Below are 18,754 nucleotides of genomic sequence, written 5' to 3' on the forward strand. Positions count from 1 at the left end.
CAAAGTGAACGATCACACTCAAGTTTCTGTATGGAAAACTTTTTTATTTGACTAGATATCTTCACGATTTTTGGCATATACTCGTATTATTGTCCAAGGCAACGCTACAATCTCCGAGGATATTATGAAGGTCGTAGCACTATAGCATATAGCTGTCATACAAACTGACCGGTCAAAATCGCGATAACGAACTCTTTATACCTTTTGATGCTATAAGAAATGCACCTGTTAAGGGTATTCTTGTTTCTACCAGCCGAAATTAACATTTTTTCATATATTTTTGTTATAAGTCCAAAATCTGTTCGCCCAAAAATGCATTAACAATTTAAACTGTCCACAAAACATTGGCCTTAAATTAGCATGAACGCAACAGTGCAGCATTTGTCTAGCCCGCTAGTAAACAGCTTGTGACACAAAATACAAGCGAACCAACAAAAACTACAGAGATGCATGTGGCAAGTTTCGGCAGACACTTTTACAACTTTGTTGCATTTGCTCTTACATAACTCAGTATCAGTTTATTCTAATTCTAAGCAAAAGCACAAATAAAATTCTTATAAATATGTGTTATTGTTGTTCATGTTGCCGCTGTTGCACTGTTCCACAGCGTGTCGTGCATTAGTTGCGCCTCGTCGAGTATTCAGTTGCAGCAAATGCCACAGCGCTAAATGGTCTGTTGCAAAGGAATTTCATGGCTTCTTATTTATCTAATGCTCCCCAAAGTATATATGTTTGCGTATGTGTGTGTCACATAAAATTATTGTTGTACAAAAATATTCGGAGAATTTCTACAAAAGTCGCATTGCAGTGTTAATTTGTCTAAATCAGTGTGGAATTCGTTAATAGCAATGGCATTTAAGTGAAAAACTATCATCTTAGGGTCGTTCAATAAATACTTGAGAGAGCTTGGGGTATCAAAAATTAGTATTTTTTATTTGAAAACAGTTTTTGTTGAATTGCAGAGAGGGGCTATCTGTCATTTGAACGCTGACGACATGTTTTTTGCTTGTAAAATATTTAATTATGTCTTGCTTATGTTAGGAATGCCTAGGATCGAGCGAAGGGTATTGAGGACTTCATTATTTGGCTTAAAAGTGATAGGAATAATTCTGTTTCACACAAATACATACATATGTATATATTTTTGTTCGAGCAATGCGGTATGTAGGTCTCAATTTATGGTGTGTAGCTTTTTGAATGAAGCTGTATCAATTTTAGTGCTAAATGAAATTGGCTTGTCGACGCAAATGCTATTCATAAGAAGAAATAAAAATAACACAACCACTCCAACGTTTTTTCCGTTTTTCTATACACTTGTTAAAAGCCTCGGCTGGGATAGCTTTGTGACTTTAACGAATGACATTTAGTGGCTTCAATGGACTAATGGCGCATTACCGGAAACGCATTTCTTAGTTTCGAAAACAAAAAAGTCACAGAGATCAAATCTACCGAGTACGGTGGTTCAGCGATGATTCTCGTTACGTATTTGACCAAAAAGTCAGTCACAATCATGTTTAGAATGTGGCGCCGCCTTGACGTGATAAAAACCCATGAATTTTCTGCCCACAAATCCGGTCGTTTCGAACGAATTGCTTCTGTAGATGACTCAAAATGGCTAAGTAGGCCGTTTGACCCTGTGGGACGAAGTCATGATGAACCACAATACAGTCATCAAAGAAAACGATAAGCATTATCTTGATTTTTGACCGACTTTGAGGTGATTTTTCGGTTTCTGCTTACTTTTGGAGCGTCATTCGCTAAATTGTTGGACAGTTTCGACGTCATATTTATAAATCCACGTCTCGTCACCAGTAATCATTCTTTTGACAAATGTAGGGTCCTCAGATTCATTTTCAAGCATCTCTTTTGCGAGCTCTACTCGACGTGCCTTTTGCAAAAGATTCATATCTTTTAATACGAGTCTAGCATTGATACGCTTCATACCCAAACCATTAACCAAAATGTTCTGAGTCAACCCATAAAAAATGTGGAAATACTCTGCTATCTCTCTGCTGCTAACACGCCGATTTTCCGACAATGTTTCTCTAACTTTTTCGATCCTATCATCATTAGCAGAGGTGTATGAACGCCTCGCATGAGACAAGATTTTGATACTAATATCACGACCTTCACTGAATAATTTGTGCCACTCAAATACTTGTGTTCATGATAAAGTCAACTGACTATTCCATAGCAGTGCTCTCAGTGCTTTGTTTGTCCACCTTGAATTTCGTGCTTTAAAGCTTCAAATAATATATGTTATACCTGGCGCTATCTTCGATACTTCTCTTAAGTTTATGTCGCTACACAACTTTAGACGAAGAATGAACGATCTCACTAAACGCCTTAGTCTATAGAAACACTCTCTTTCAAGTGACATGGTAACTTGTAAACTTCAATATCTAACTACTTGATGATGAGACGCTAAAGTATTGATTTCGATGGAGCTCACTATTGACTTAACCTTAAATCCTGAGCCTATGCTAATGATCGATGATTTTTGTGTAATCAGTACTTCCCATCAATTAAATGTTTTAGCTTATTTTACCGAAACGATTTAGGCATCTTAGACTTCACAACGCAGACGATTATTCAATCTACATACAAACACTGAGCTCAGAAGCCTTAAGTGATTTATAGAGCTGATTTCAACGAGTCAAAAAAATATTCTCTATAAATAGTGACATATTTTTTTGGTGTTGTTTTGAAGACAGTAACGGTAGTAAACTGTTAAGAAGACATCACTTCACCGCGTATAAGACATAACCACGTTCAGGTGTTTAATATGATATTGGTCTTCTTTAAAATTAAATAATAAATAAATTAAATAAAAAAAACCATTTGACCTGTAATAATCAATAAACTGAGGGCCTTGAGACTAAAAAGATCTTCATTATTACTTACTCGACAATAAATATTCGCCATTTCACTAATAAAATCGATACGTCATTGTATGCCTGAATTTATGCATTTTACAGTTCACACCACACTCTGCAAATACCACTCCATTGGCGCTGTCGCCAAAATGTGTTGCTTGTTGCCCATAATTTATGCACATATTTCATAATGATGAGACATTTTCAGAATGCGGATGAGCCTAACATAAATTTATGTGGCACTCAGATCACTTGCAAAATGTCGCATAATTTATGATGCAGACAGCAGTAATCGAAGCAACAACAGCAACAATTGGTGCCACAATTCATTTACCTATGTGCAAATACATACAAACAAACACACATATCAGCTTGGCAGCGCGATTGTTGACTTGTTTCACCTAAATTTATGGTTGTTGCAATAAAACAGTGAAAACAACAAAAACAAAAACACATCGATAAGCAGCAACGTAAATTTTTATGTCACGAATAAAATTATGCAATGACAGTGACAACAACAACAATAACAAGAAAATTAGTTAAATCGTAAATTAATTGCAGTCGCATTTTGATGACACCGACAAGTTGCCGAGTGGGTGTACTCGCATAAGTATGCGTGTGTGTGTTTGTTTCTAGTATGTCTTCAGTTGCGAGGGAGTAAGGACCTCCACTAATTTCATTTCCATTTTATGGCCGCTTGTGTGACTGACATGCATCTGCAACATCAAAAGAAAGTGAAACTCACCTTCTCCGTTGTTGTTGTTGGCAGCGTGGCAACTAGCCGCGGTTTGCCGCACGTGGCACAACCATTTACGTTTACTTTTGTCGAGTGTTGTCTATGTACTGTTGTCAAATCACTCACATCAATCAGCCCATTAATGCGTAATAACAACAAAAACAAAAGTAAATAAGAAAAGTGACAGTGTTGCAAATGGGAAGGCTCATTTAAATGGTCTCATCATCAACTGCTACTGTTGTGACTAAAAAGAGCAACAAATAAGTCACGAGTTGACAGCGGCATCTTGGTTTCGAGTGTACACTGTGTTGAAAAAGTATTGGTAATGGTTGAAATAGAAACTTATATGAAACTCAGTTCGACATATATATTGATCTCAAAGCTAGTTACACAATGTTTAAAAATGTTTGCAATTTGATGGTATATACCATCTGATCAAATTTGACCCGGACTGACAAAAAACACTCTTTTTTCCTTTAAACACACATCTTTATTATCGCCTTCAAAATAGATTATCTGCCCAATACAACCATGCTACGTCTTAATCCAATTTTCCATACACTTGTTATAAGCCTCGACTGGAATGGCCTTCTGTGCCTTCATCGAATTTTGTTTTCTTTTTTTTTAGTTTCTTTTCATTTTTGGATAGCCATTCGCGAGTTTGTCAGATAGTTTCTAGATCATGTTCTAAATCCATAACTCTTTACCAGTACGTTGTCAAGCATCTCTTTTGCGACGTCTTTTTGCATAAGATTCTGTTCAACGAGTCTACCATTGACACGCTTCATACCCAAAACATTAAATGTGTTCAGTCGATCCATGAGATGTGTTGAGTTCCTTTGCTTATTAAACTCTTGCAATGTTATCATCATTGACTCTTTTTTTCATAGTACAAATCGGCAGACAAACATGTCGCCTTTTTAAACTCATCTCGCCTCTCAAACTTCACACTTAAAAAAGGTTGTACCAATCTGGAAAAAAATGTTTATATATTCAGCTTGCGCGCGCAGTTCAAATGGATCAGTCCAGGTCAAATTTGATCACATGATATTCCATAATTTTTATTGAAACCTTTCTCCGACCATAGAGCAATAACTCAAACCTATAAGCATCAATTGAAAGAACCAAAATACTATCTAATTTAACAGAGGACACTGGATCAAACAAACAACTCCTTATGTTAAGAAAATGAAAAATATGTTTCCGAGTAATCTCAAGGGGCGAGGTAGAAGAAAATCGGCAGAGTGAAAATGGAAAGTTAGAGAAGTTTCTTATCAAGATCTCAGTTTTTGCAGATTGCGGATTTATACTAAGAAATAATGGAAAGCGCAATAAATATATTTAATGGATTTAGAGCAGTTACACTTAATCCAGTATTATCACGAATTCCTTTTTCACCTAACTTTTCAAATAACCCGTAAAAAGTTTCGTACATTTTAGAACTGTGGATGGATCGGGAGTACTGCCATTAACACCATAACTTATTTGACCGACTGTACATGACGAATTCCCAACTTGCAGATAAAATGCCACACATCCAATAGCAACACCAACAATGTTGACATCAATACAACAACAACCATGATCTATTGCTTGCAATGTCAATAGCTTTTTGTTGCTTGAACTGCCACTGTGTTGCCTTCCACAGCTGTAGCCGCCGTCGCCGACGCCGTTGCCGTTGCCGTTACCATTGCTGCTACTAAAAAACAATCAATCAGCGACGATTTTTCGCTCAATTAGACATCATCATTCAATCGGTGATTCGTGAGCTGTTGTGACGACTTGAAGAAAGAAGAGTCGACAACAACAAAACAACACAGCAACAACTTAAACAAACAGACGAAGCGACAAACGACAACCGTAACCAATAACGGTAGACAACCATCAATCGCCACTGTAGCAGCAGCAGCAGCAGCAGAAGCCACAGCAACAACGACAATAGACGACACAGCCAAAGCAAGCTGAAACGAAATGCAAAACTGTAGCCAAAGACAAAATGCGAGCTCATTCGAGATTAAACGAAACAAAAAGCCATCGAGCCAAGGCAAATCGTCATCGACGGACAATCATCGCCAACAATTGCGGTTGCATTGCTGTTGTTATTGTGTTTTTTTTTTTTGCGTTTTTGATTATTGCTCAGCCGAAATGCAATGCCATATGAAAATGAAAATCGTAATTGAAATGGAAATGGAAATTGAAACGAACAAACAAATGATGGCCAACAGCAGCGGCAACGGTGACAGCGGCGGCGACAGCGACAGCGGTGGCAGTGGCAGGATCAGCAATGGTAACAACTATTGCAGCATTGGCGCTGGCAGTAATCATTATCGCAACCAGCAACAATTTCATCACGATTTTGAATGCAATGCAAAGCGCAATGTTGCACACTAATACACACACACTTACACTTATACGAACGCTATCAAACAATTACAAATTGGCTGTTATTGTGCTGGATGATGATTTTCACATTAGACGGTCAACAATGCGGAAAATCGCTGACTGCCAAGCAAAAGCAATCCACAGCCGTTGCCAAAGCCAGCGGCAGCAAATTGGTTGTAGGCTGAGCGCGCTTCTGTGGCAAGTTACTCCTATTATTATGCGCGTTTTGTTTGATTGAAGCACATGTTGCAAGAATTTCTTCAATTCCATGATTTATAAATATACGTGTGTTTGTGTGTATGTAGTTGTTTGAGTAGGTGAAGCACGTTCTGCGTTAATTAAAAAGCATTTGCTATAACAGAATTCGAGTTGGCATGATGCACTGTAAGAAATTTGATAGTTTATAGAATTTTGAAGAGCAGAGAAGTGTCCAAGAAGGTTTGGAACACTTGCGACTTTGGGTGTAGTGGTATTTTATTTCATAGAGATATATGTTTAATTTTATTTTAGGCCCATTTTTCATTGTTATGATACCAATTCTCACAAGTGACAGAATAATCTGATCTAATTCTATACTATAATCAATATATACCGAGAAGTTTTAGTAACTAGCAGTGCTAAGTTTTGTAAAATTATCTTGAAGCTTTTCTGTTTAAAATTGCATGCGGAGCGCTTTTTCACCACAATAAACAAACCACTCGAATTTTTGAAGATTGTTAACCTGCTTCTAAAATATCTATCAATTTAGAATGCTTATAATTACATTGGAATGCTCTGTTACACATGATATCTCTTAGTTTGATATATGAATATTTTAAGTAGTATATAGGAGCTGGGGTACTTCGTTGCCCGATGTATACTATTTCGGCATTAAACCACAGGATATCGAATATTATAATAAAAACATTAACTTAAGGGGTTACATAGGTTTCACGGCTTCAACAAAAAAAAACATTTTTAAATTTTCAAGTTGATACCAGTAATAGTTTTGGAGATACAGCTTTGAAAAGTTGCGCCCTCGAGGTCATCTATTGTATATAGTCACTTAAAACTTTGAACGCGTTTTTCTCGAAACTGTGTTTTCAAAGTTGGTTGCCAAAATTTCTTACGAACTACTCAAGCGATGTTAATGGAATTTTACACAAATCTTTGAGATATAATTTACAAGGTCTTGCCGTGGAGGATTTTTTTTTTTTTGGGTTCAATTCCAACTATTTAATAAACAAAAAAAGGCCAAAAATGTTCACCAAAATTTGCTTGTTTTTGTAAAAACGTCTGCCAAAAATACAATTTTCACTTTAATTATTTTCTCTCCATCCAATACTTAGTTAATGGTTTTAGTTCAAACACTTATTTTTTTTTTTACTTTTGATGATTCTGTCAGCAATTCTGCTGTCAAGGCGAAAGCACCTTTTTTCCGAAGGAATGTCGGAAATGACTACGTAATGACCGAGTTTTGAATATTTTCCTTTGAAAATTTCACAAAATCTTTATAAAATATGTATCTTCGGTATAAAAAAAAGTATTCGGTATAGTAAACAGGAAGTTAAAAAATTTGTATAATAGGTATAAAGGGGCTAGGGGTAATATTGACTCTATTTAACTGAGTTTTGAAAAAAATGTCTCTGAATTTCAAAAATACAACTCCCATATTAACCGATATTTTAGCTAAAAAGTCAGCCATAGGCACCGGTGTCCACATATTGGATAACTGGGGGGCTTGAGAAGTTATGATCCGATTTCAAAAGAACAGATTATCCATTATCTTATCTTATATAGGTACATTCGAACTCTAAGTCAATCATCTTGGCTTCTAAAAAGCCAAACAGTAGCAGAAAAAATGCACTATGCTGATATCCGTGTTGAAATTTCAATATTTTCTCTGGTTGTCCAGCGCTGACCGGTTCTATAATTTTCTAAAATTAGTATATCCAGGGATCGTAGTTCATTTCTTTCAGATATGCTAGCTCTCCATGTTTTGTTTTTTTTTCAGAAAGTAGTTTGACTGTTCATAAAAAATCTAAAAGAAGCTCAAGCAATTTTGGATACATTTTCTAGCTTCAGAACCTTATGGTACCAGACCCTCCTTATGGAAGTCTACGTTCTGCTTTACTATAGATAATCTGATAATTTCTCAATAAATATCAAAACGCTGGATACGATCATGGAAAAGGACCCTATAACACCTCTAAAACTGCATTCGTTGGTTTTCTAGAATCCTTTTCTGTATCAATAAGGAATTTAATTGGGCCTATTTAATAACACATGCTTCTTTTTTAAGTGGTTTAATCCGGTTGTTCAAGGAGCTAAGTAGTATCAAGTATTATTGGAGAATCGAACGCAACGAGATCACCACTGAAAGTATTAAAGAACAGCTTTTAACTCCAGGTTCAGAGGCCTAAATAGATCTTAGCTGAGCGTAAACTCTAATCATGTGATCATAAGCTTTCCGTGGCATTTAGTACTCAACAGCACAGTACTCAAACATTTTTATTGTTTGTTGCAAAACAATTTTCTGAGTGCAACAAGCAAAGAATAACAAGAGCAATTCACAAATCAACTTAATTCTGTTGCAATTGAATTGCATGTCTAACAATGTTGCATGCGCAGAGCATTTTTCCACTTAGTGAGCCGGTAATTGAACACGGTAATGAGCGCGCGCACGCAGTGCAAAAACTAAAGAACAACAACAACAACAGCAGCAACAGCACGATGGATGTTCGACCAAATAAGTTGATCGTCGCATTGGCAGGCAACGGTAGCGCCAACAACAACAACAACAACAACAGCAGCAGCGCATGTATGTGATCTGATTGCCAAATGTCATGGATTGCGGATCAGTGTGATTGCAATGGTGCTGACATATGATACGCATATAAACCGACGGCAGGAGACCGATCGTGCACATCATTATCGGCATTTTCGCTTTAACGACTGCACACTGAAATTGAAACAATTGCAACAAAAAGGAAATGACTTAACGACAGGCACGCAGGTGATTTGAGTTATACCGTTATACCGAGTATATGCGCACATCCATGCCGCAAGCTAAGTAACAACAGCTATGTAATGAGCGATCGCCGCCACCAACACCGATCGGTTCAGATATTTTCATTGATTAAATCACGTCAATTACGGTTTTGTTTTTTTTTTTTTGGTTTGCTCTTCAAATCATTTGTGCTTTGGCTTTGCATGTGGCATATACAGCATATCAAGATTATGCGATTTACTTGACCAGCCGATATACGCGTGCCACAGCTGCCACAAATCATACGACAGACCTTACATGGCATAACGCAAACAAAAAAACTTTTGCAGTGAATTGGCGAAAGTGCAATAAATCTGTGTGGAAATGCCAACAACAAAGCGACAAAGCTTAAAAAACGCCACTTTTTTATCAAGCGATCGAGCGATCGATAGCAGTTGCACATACCTACGTATGTATAAGTATGTGTGCTCTCATTTTCATTTTATGCATGTTTTGCTGTTGTCGCTATTGTTGTTGTCACTATCGCTCGCATCACCCACTGCTGACATATATCATTTTCACCGATCTCGTTAAAGGATCACTGATCATTACGCTTCAAACTTTCCGCATACTAACACAAAAGTAAAAGTAAATATAATATAATATAAACGAGACAATAACGACTACTTATAAAATATAAATGATCACAAGCGGCTAGCTTAAGTGCCATATTGACTTAGTTAGCATATTAAGTAAAATTGAAAAATCAAAATTTGAAAGTAGCATATTGTCACGTTTTAATAATATACTATACTTACTACCATGAGACTTACTACTAGTAGCAATCAGCATGACTCCTTAGCGGCAGTTTTTAACAGACAGAATGAAAGAGAGAGAGTGAGCGAGAAAAAGAGATCACTACGAATCTGTTATGCAGCCAGCATTGATCTAGCAAGCTAGTTAAGAAGTCAGCCAAAAAGTCGAACCAACTACCGACCAACAGCTCGTATAAACTTATGTCAACAAAATTTTCGACTAAGCGCTCACGCTAATGGTGTGATGACACAATGCTCTGTGACTCCCACGATAGCATAAATACAAACAAAAACTGAAAAAAATGAAAAAAAGGTTTTGAAACTAAAATAAAAAATCAAAGTGATCGAGTTTACGCGAACCTAGGGTCAAAGTTTATAAGATCACTTCGGGACGGTGAGAGAAAAAGTAGCGCAGAGCACATATATTATATATACCCACTTATACATATACGAAAACATACATACATTAAGTTGGGTCTAAAATGTATTTGAGAGAAAAATTATTTCAACTTCTAGTTTCTATACTTCTTTAGATGAAGCTATCTTATACGCCATTATTGTCTGTATTTGAGATCATTAGAGGGTTTCGTACCGAGTTTACACCCTGTTGCGTCGTTTTTCCTCAAAAGAACCGAATATTTTTTCTAATTTGGTATCCAAAATTGATAATATTATATATGAGACATAATAAAATAATCTTGGTCCTGATTGAGATCGAATTTCAAGAATATATAACCATCGCAATTCAGTTTTAAATAATATTGGTGATGACTACAACCATAATAATTACGATTTTCGGTATTTACTAACAAAATAACTCTAATTTTTGAACTATTTCTTCACTTCAGTCTCAAAACAAGCGAACTGCTTTCTTTCTCTATTTTAGAAGTGATCACTGTGATCAAGATCAACTGTCTCTACACCATTCGGAGTCACAATTGATCTTATTTCGTTGTAATTTTAATAACCCTATTGAATTTTGCCAAAGAATTGACATTGAGCTTACATATCTGGGTAGTTTTTCCGCTTTATGCAGTACTATAAAACGAGCTTGATCTCTGACGTTCTACATTTATGCACTCCACAACTTTGGCCTTCAGAGAGTCATACAACTATTGTAGATATTTATCCATTTGGACGAGATACTACCAATCGAGAAAGTAAAATTCAAAAAAATCATTCATTTCCTTTGTAAGGACCGCCCTAATATAATATAATATTGTGAGTAACAATGAAATCGAAATTTTACTGCTGACTAAAAATTGGTGCAAAATATACAATTTTTCAGGCATACACACATATAGGAGTAACATGCGCGCGGTAGTGTATTGATCGTGGCAAATGCTACCATTTTTTGATGCTTACTAATTATAAAGCGAGTCCGTAGCCATTGCACACATATAATATGGGCGCTTATATAGCGATTGAGGAAAATGGATTTTCCCTTTTATGGTGTTTTATGGCGTTTTCACACAGCAAACAAACTTATTTGGGCTTTAAAGTGTTCCACAGTCACGGAAGTTTTGGTGGGAGAAAATTCAAATGATCATGCAAAACAGATCACATCAAGCAAACACACACACACACGCACACTAACAAACAAAGGGATTACACGATCGCACCAATAGCACAGTTGGGAAGGTGTGCCTTAGCAGGAAAGATGTGCAGTTGTGAGCCTGTCGGAAATTAGAAAAATACGATAAAAAACTTTAACTTCCGTTGTACTGAAGCTATAATATCTTTATATATACTTATAATACCTTTAATAATTTTTGAAAAATTTTAGGAAGATATTTTGTCAAATAAAAAAGTTTTCTATACAAGAACTTGATTATTATCGTTCAGTTTGTATAGCTGCTTTATGCTATAGTAATCCGATCTGAAATATTTTTCACACCGTTGCCTTGGACAATAATCTGTGCCAAATTTCTTGAAGATATTTTTTCAAATAAAAATTTTTTCCATACGAGGGCTTGATTTTGATCATTCAGTTTATATGACAGCTATATATTATAGTGGTCCGATAACGGCAATGAGCAACTTCTTGAAGAGAATTTCATAATGTTATTGAAAGTACCAAATGCTAAAAAAAAACATATAAGTAGAAATTATACAGCTTTCCTATACCCTTTATTGAAACCTTATTACACCATATAAATAAATATTCTAATTGGTACTTCATTTTAGTATGTATTGTGACACCACAACCTTTAAATTTACAACACAGCAATTCTACTAACTTTTCCTACTAGGTCGCTCAACCGTCTACCCGCAACCCGCAAACTCGAGCACAAAGCTGTTCTCCGCCAAAGGGCATTCGATAAAGTTACTATAGCTGGTCAAAACGTGGTGGCACGACTGCCGACTATTGGCAAAAACGCCAACCGTAAAAACACTGTTCTGATTTTATTGTCAGCGCTGGTCGAACAAATGGGTTGCCTCATGTTTCGCTGCAACTTTTTGCTGGCGAATTTCTTTAAGCAAACTAACCAAAACTTTTTGCAACTTCAATCAGCAATAAAAAAAATGTAACAACAACTCATACTACTACCGAATTTGTGGCAAAGAGAACTGTGGAGAGGAGTGGAATAATGGCAGGGGGCCGCTTGAGAAAGTGTTGTAGCGACAAATTCGCTTGTGACTGAAATGCGCTAATTCATGTCAGTAATTGGGAGAAATGTTTAATGGTAGCTGAAAAATAGAAAATCGGTAACAACGAACTGTTGACCCCAAATTTGTTAAGAGCAGTGTTGTGATTTAAAATTTTTTTTTCATACACTGCTTTGTTATAATTTTGATTTTTTCGATTTTTTTATACAAATATCATTCCACAATTTTTTTTGTTTTTTTGTTGTGTGAGTGATAAACGTGACCCTAATGTCTTGACAAATGTAATGACATTTAATTTGCCTCACCGTTAGATAAATCTCTCGAGTGGAGTTGTTTATCGACGCACCCACCCATTACGTAGCACAATGCAACGCTGACACGCCACTTTGATTGAGAAAAACGCGCGCAAAGACAGCAAAAAAAAAAAAAGTACAACAAAAGCAAAAAAATAAATAAAAAACAACAATAACATTCTGCTTGTTAATGATATACCTTTAAGTGTGGCTTGTCTACCAGCACATGTACTCCAACAGTTCTTATTTGTTGGTCTTCAAGTACGTAGCTATGCGCCATACATACTTGAAAAATAAAAACCATAACAACAACGCGTTAAACTGCCAGCATGATGACAATGATTTGCTCCCATCAACGCACGCAACTGTTTCCCTGTCACGAAACCCAGAACTTGCACCATCATTTTGCACTCATTCATTAAAGTAAACTAATCACATTGTTGCCGCTGCCGCACTCCAATCCCCCATACGGCGTTGTCATTCATTTATTTGCCTCGAGCAGTGCTTATTTATGTTGGAAATCTACTCACAGTCATACTTAAAATATTATCATTTTTGTGCGTTTATTCTTCAAGTATTCTTAGGGAATTGCCTGCAGCATTTGGGCAGCGCGCATTGTTTGCGCTCAAGTGTCTGCGCATGCGTAATGCGCAGTGGCTATTAACCCACCTCTGTGGCCAGCGAAAAAAACCAAAGCATGAGACTTCATTTTTCAGTTGCCGTTGTAGGTTCCGGTTCTTGAATTATGTAAACTTACAAATATATACATATTTTTATGTAAACGCTTGACAGAAGTTGAAAGCTTTCACAAATAAAAGTCTAAATGATCTAAAGCCTTCACAAACCATAATTTAGCGCAAGAAAATTGCGGAATATTTCTTCATCAAAAAAATTTTCGATTCAAAATAGAAAAATATTTTCTAAATCTCATGAATATATATTCTGAACAGTGGAATATATAGAAAAATAACAAATTTGGCACCCAGGTTTTAGACTTTACTTATACTAGCTTAGCTTTCCTTTAGCCGAATTTTTTACAAGCACAATAATGCGTCATAGACAGGAACAGGCAGTGATCTCTTGGTACCAGGTTCGTATAGTCTGAATTGCACGTGGATATATAGGAATCTCCCAAAGCTTCAACGACAGAGCAATCAAAAACAGATTAACGAAGTTTTTCAACATTGTCATTAAAATCGTGTCCTGCAAAATCAGTCTAGCCCATCCTCTACTTGTCTAGTTCATTTAGTAAAGAGTAATTGGCTTTGATCGATTAGTTTGTATGGCGGCTATACGATATCTTGGGGAGAAAAGGACGTACGCCAAATTTCAGAACGATATATCAAAAACTGGGATACTAGTTTGCGTATATACAGACAGACGAACACGGCTAAATCGACTCCGACGTTTGCTTCTGGGAATTAAAAACTTCGTGGCAGACTATATAAACTCTGTTCGTGTTATCAAGCCTGAATCGAAAACCTACTGATCCATTGAGAAACTCTAAAATTTACAGGCGGGTAAAGACCTCAGTGCTTGTTGGACTTTCTTAAATTATTTCACCTTTCGCCATAGTAGCATTCGAATTTCTAAAATATTGAACCCCGACTACCCTACTGTCACGGAGCTCTATGTAAAATATATACTCAATCTATACTATTAAACTAACAAAGTTTCTGTTTTAGAACCAGATACCACACCGCTAATACATAATCAATCATAAAAATAAAGCCAACCTAACTTTAACTTAGAGCAACGACATTCACCTCTTACTTAGTGTTGCCAACTATTTCCTAACATCCGCAGTCAACCGCTGAGATTTCCCAACAACAGAGAGGAAAAAAAGCAGCAAATTTGCATCCTATGGCAACGTATCAGTGTCGACTGGTTGGCACTAAGAAGCTTGAGATCTTACCACCAATTGCCAATATTAATGTTGCAACTGCAGAATGAGCAGCAACAATAATAATGAAATATCATAATAATAAATGGTCGTAACGGATTTTGCAAATGCCGCGAAATATGGCGCGCATTTGCACGATTTTCGTTTCGACGCTTATGACTGACATTTATCAGATGAAATGGCCAGTCGCGACACTAGCAGCAGCAACAACAACAAACACAATAAATGTGGCAAATAACACCAAAGCAAACGGCCATTGGTTAGAGAGCGTTGGAAGCATACAGAGAGGAAGTGAGTGTGAGTGAGAGCGAGAGCGAGAAAGAAAATCAAGCAATCAGTTGACGCTGTGGCCAGGAAAAATCACAGAAAATAGATAACCGAATATGGCATTACAATAATCATCACAAAACACCAAAAGCAACATCAAACGGTTGCTGTTTGCTCGAGTAAATGACTTCATTGCAACATGTTGCTGAACGCAACGAGCGTACATACCTACACAGGCGAGCAACAACATGGCACTGTGCAGACAAATGGGTGTATATGACGATATAAGTGTAAATGTGTATATTGATGTAGGTGTATATGTTTTTATGTATGTGTGTATATGTTTGTATGCGTGTATATTGTTGCATATGTGGCACAGGTGAGCGTTATGGCGCGCTTTGTCGCGGTTGTCATGTATGAGGAAGTTACCCCGGCGGCCAAATAAACAGTTGCTATTGTTGTATGTGTTTTTTTTTTGTTCGTGCCACATTCGCTTTCAATTCGCATTTTTTGCATTTTTGTATGCAATGCAATGCAAAGCTGGCGGCATAAACGATCGTGATTGCAACCGGCTTACTGTCCACCCGCTTAAACCGTTTGGCGAGCATTTGACTTGCTGTGGCAGTTGACTTGAACTTTAACATTGAGTAATTGCCACTTGCCTCACATGCATACACATGCACACACACACACACATATACACACATAAATGCAAATTTTTGTGGACTTTAGTGCAGTTTATTGTTGTTGTAAGCATAAATATGCGTCTTACGGCCTGTCGCTCGAAATTAAATGCGCCATAAACATATGCGGCATGCAATTGCTGCCACACAATTTGCATAGCGTTGCATGAAAAAGCCAATGAAAATGGAAATGGAAAAAAATAAGCTTGCAATCAGCCTAAAAGCAAAACATTCAAAAGATTGTAGCGAAACGCTTGACTCTGTGGCGCCTCACATTAGCGGCAAGTGGCAAGTACATGTAAGAGTTTGTGTATGCGTTGCAATTTGTTGAAATATCAGCTGACGGAAGCAATTAATGTATGTCGCCGAAATATGCGCGGCAACACTATGAATATGCGACAGGCACATGCACATGCAACTTGCCACACATACATATACAAGCTTCACATGCATATATATACAATACATTTATATGCATATTGGGCATATATTTTCCATCTGATCGCTTCATGGCGGTCCATCAATTACCAAACCCATGCCTTGCCGCTGCCACAACACCCCCAAACAACAACAATAACAACCGCTTAAGCCTCAAACCACCTTCAAACCATTTGACCATTGCGCCGACGCGCCGTGCAGTGTCACACGCTTCCAGTTTGCTGCGCACCAGCGTTGTTAGCGGCGTTATGCAAATGCGAGAAAATGCGAAATCCAAGCGCGGCCTATTGCTGTTGCCGCTTCTGCATTTTCGTCGTCATTAAAACTGTGAAATCGTGACGATCTTTCAATGAGTTTTGCCGATTTGCATTCGCGATAACTGGCTGCCTGCCTTCCACTCTCCTCTCCCTTCTGCGCTCTCTACATGCAATGTTGCCGCCATCATTGCCATCGCCGTTTGAGTTGATCCCATCACCGTTGGCTAAATTGAATCTTATTAAAATGTAACTAAAGCCGCAACATCCGCCACGGCATGTCATCTGCATAAATGAAATCAAAATTGAAAATTTGTTAACCAATATGTAATGGGTTTGAGTGTTGCGCATGCGCATGCGCAGTCTTAATGAGAATCCACACAAACGAATTAGCAATTTGGCGTAGTTATAATCCTACAACGAAGCATGTTAATAGGATTTTGAGTATGTTGCATCATTTAGGGTTTGAAAACGGCATACAAAACGCGTCGAAGATTTTTTAGACCTTATTTCCAAACAGTGATTATGTAAATGTGATGGGATTAAGCTCATTACACAATGTAATTTGTTTATTTTCTTCTTCTAATAATGCAGCTAATGGCTCTGAAGAAAATTAACTAACATTTGCTATTATGATTCTGCTCATTATAAACCTAACCTCACATGTTGTTTAAGCTCACAACCTCATATTTAATTTTATATTAGTACCGATTGAGATTTGGCTGTAGCATAATGTTTCGTCGTTTCGAAAAAAAACCAGTTCAAAATGAATTATTCACTCAATACCACATTTACAATACCATAGATAGTTTTCAGCAACTGAGCTCAAACTGTGAGACCAAAGAAAGCGAGACTCATTACGAACTAAATAAAGGCCACCATTTTCACCAAAATATAGAGGTCTAACTAAGGTCGCATATCTTTCGGGATGACTTACTAGGCATAGAAGGGTCCCCTGAAGATTAGCCAATGAATACCGAAAGACATATTACACCATAAAAGTATAAGAGCGACTATTTTGATTATTTTGACTACACAAACTATAAAATAATGATAAATAAATGCAAGAACTTGCTAAATGCAAAGGCTGAAAAACTAGTTATCTCTCTCATTGGGTTACCTCAGTATTGAGAATTATGTTTATACATATGTATATATATAATATTATATATACAATATATAAAAAGGACAGTGCTGATTTGGCAAGACCAAATAAAGAATAACAGGGAAGACTGTGACAAACTCCATCACAAACGAAAAGTACGGATTAGTACTTATAATAGTAATTAGTAGAGAAATCCACTCGCTGTTTAGGTAAAGAGTACAAAAGCGATCAATTACGCCAAATAATACCAAAGAAAACTAAAGAAAACTCGTAGCCATAATTAGGTAGCTAGAAGGGCTGTCTTTGGACACACCTGGGCCTTTAGCAAACACATTGTGATACCACCGGGACCAAAGTCTTCTCACTCTATTGGCTCCTCTCTGAACCACCCCGTACTTCTGATGAACTTCATCAGCCAGACAAGTTTTATCCGTGCAACCTCCGAGACGTCGTCAAGAAACTCTCGACCGATGGCTGCGATTCCTTTCCTATATAGAGCCGTGCAATCGCATAGAAGAACCAATCTTCCGACTTATTTATGTGTTTGGTGAGATTGGCAGGAAAAAATCTACTATAAGCTGCGCTCCAAGCTGATCAAACTCTCTATTCGGGACTGTGCCGTAAATAATTGAACCATCTGAAGGAAGCAATCGCCCTGAGGCGGCCAGCCTTGGCCAATAGAAGAAGAATTGTGCTTCATCCGAAGCTGTCGGAGCTTGTTTGCTTTTAATGCATCTAACTTATAGTTCGGACTTGGAACCAAGGTATTACAAATGATTTTGTTGGTGAAAAAATCGCCCCAATAGATGCTTATGAAAATCGACTTTCTTAGTTTTTTGCGAAGAGGGACGAAGGTTTCTACGCGAGTGGAGCGAATTGCCTTCAAAATGGATTAAATTGGATCATTCTTACTATAATAAATGTAATACCAAGATAATAGATTATTTTTGCCAGATCTTAAATATTCTTTGATTATTTGAAACCTTAGGTTGTCCTACGATATGTAGGATCTTAATTTTTAGAACTAATTTTCTTTAGACAGATTGTCCGAAGATCATGCAAAAATTCTTTTCACACGGTGGTTATGCTTATATATATGTGTGTAAATTTCATATAATGTCTGGCAGATCCAATACCGAAGAAAAAAAAAAAAATATATTATATATTATATATCTACACTCCGCTTGTCTGGTACTGCTGCAGCACTGGGCTGTATTGTATATTTAAGCTAAAATAGGGCTAGTTATGTTCAGCTATAGTTCTGAACTAGTGCTTTATCTAACCAGTTTGGCTCTTAATGCAGCATAAGTACTCGTTAAATTATGTAAAAAATCTACAAAACTGTTTTTTATATAACCAAATAATAAAATCTCATTAAGTAAATGGCAATAAATGAGTCAAATTGAAAGCGAAACGTTTAAAAA

At 36.9% G+C, this 18,754-nt stretch overlaps 1 protein-coding gene across 1 annotated transcript in view; it reads left to right on the forward strand.

Annotated features, from left to right (window-relative positions):
- The window catches only part of ko (Stork-head domain-containing protein knockout), a 280,842-nt gene that overhangs the window by 233,817 nt on the left and 28,271 nt on the right, over positions 1–18,754 (forward strand). The window lies entirely within an intron of this gene.

Source organism: Bactrocera oleae, chromosome 6 (assembly GCF_042242935.1).
Source record: "Bactrocera oleae isolate idBacOlea1 chromosome 6, idBacOlea1, whole genome shotgun sequence".
Classification (NCBI taxonomy): domain Eukaryota; kingdom Metazoa; phylum Arthropoda; class Insecta; order Diptera; family Tephritidae; genus Bactrocera; species Bactrocera oleae.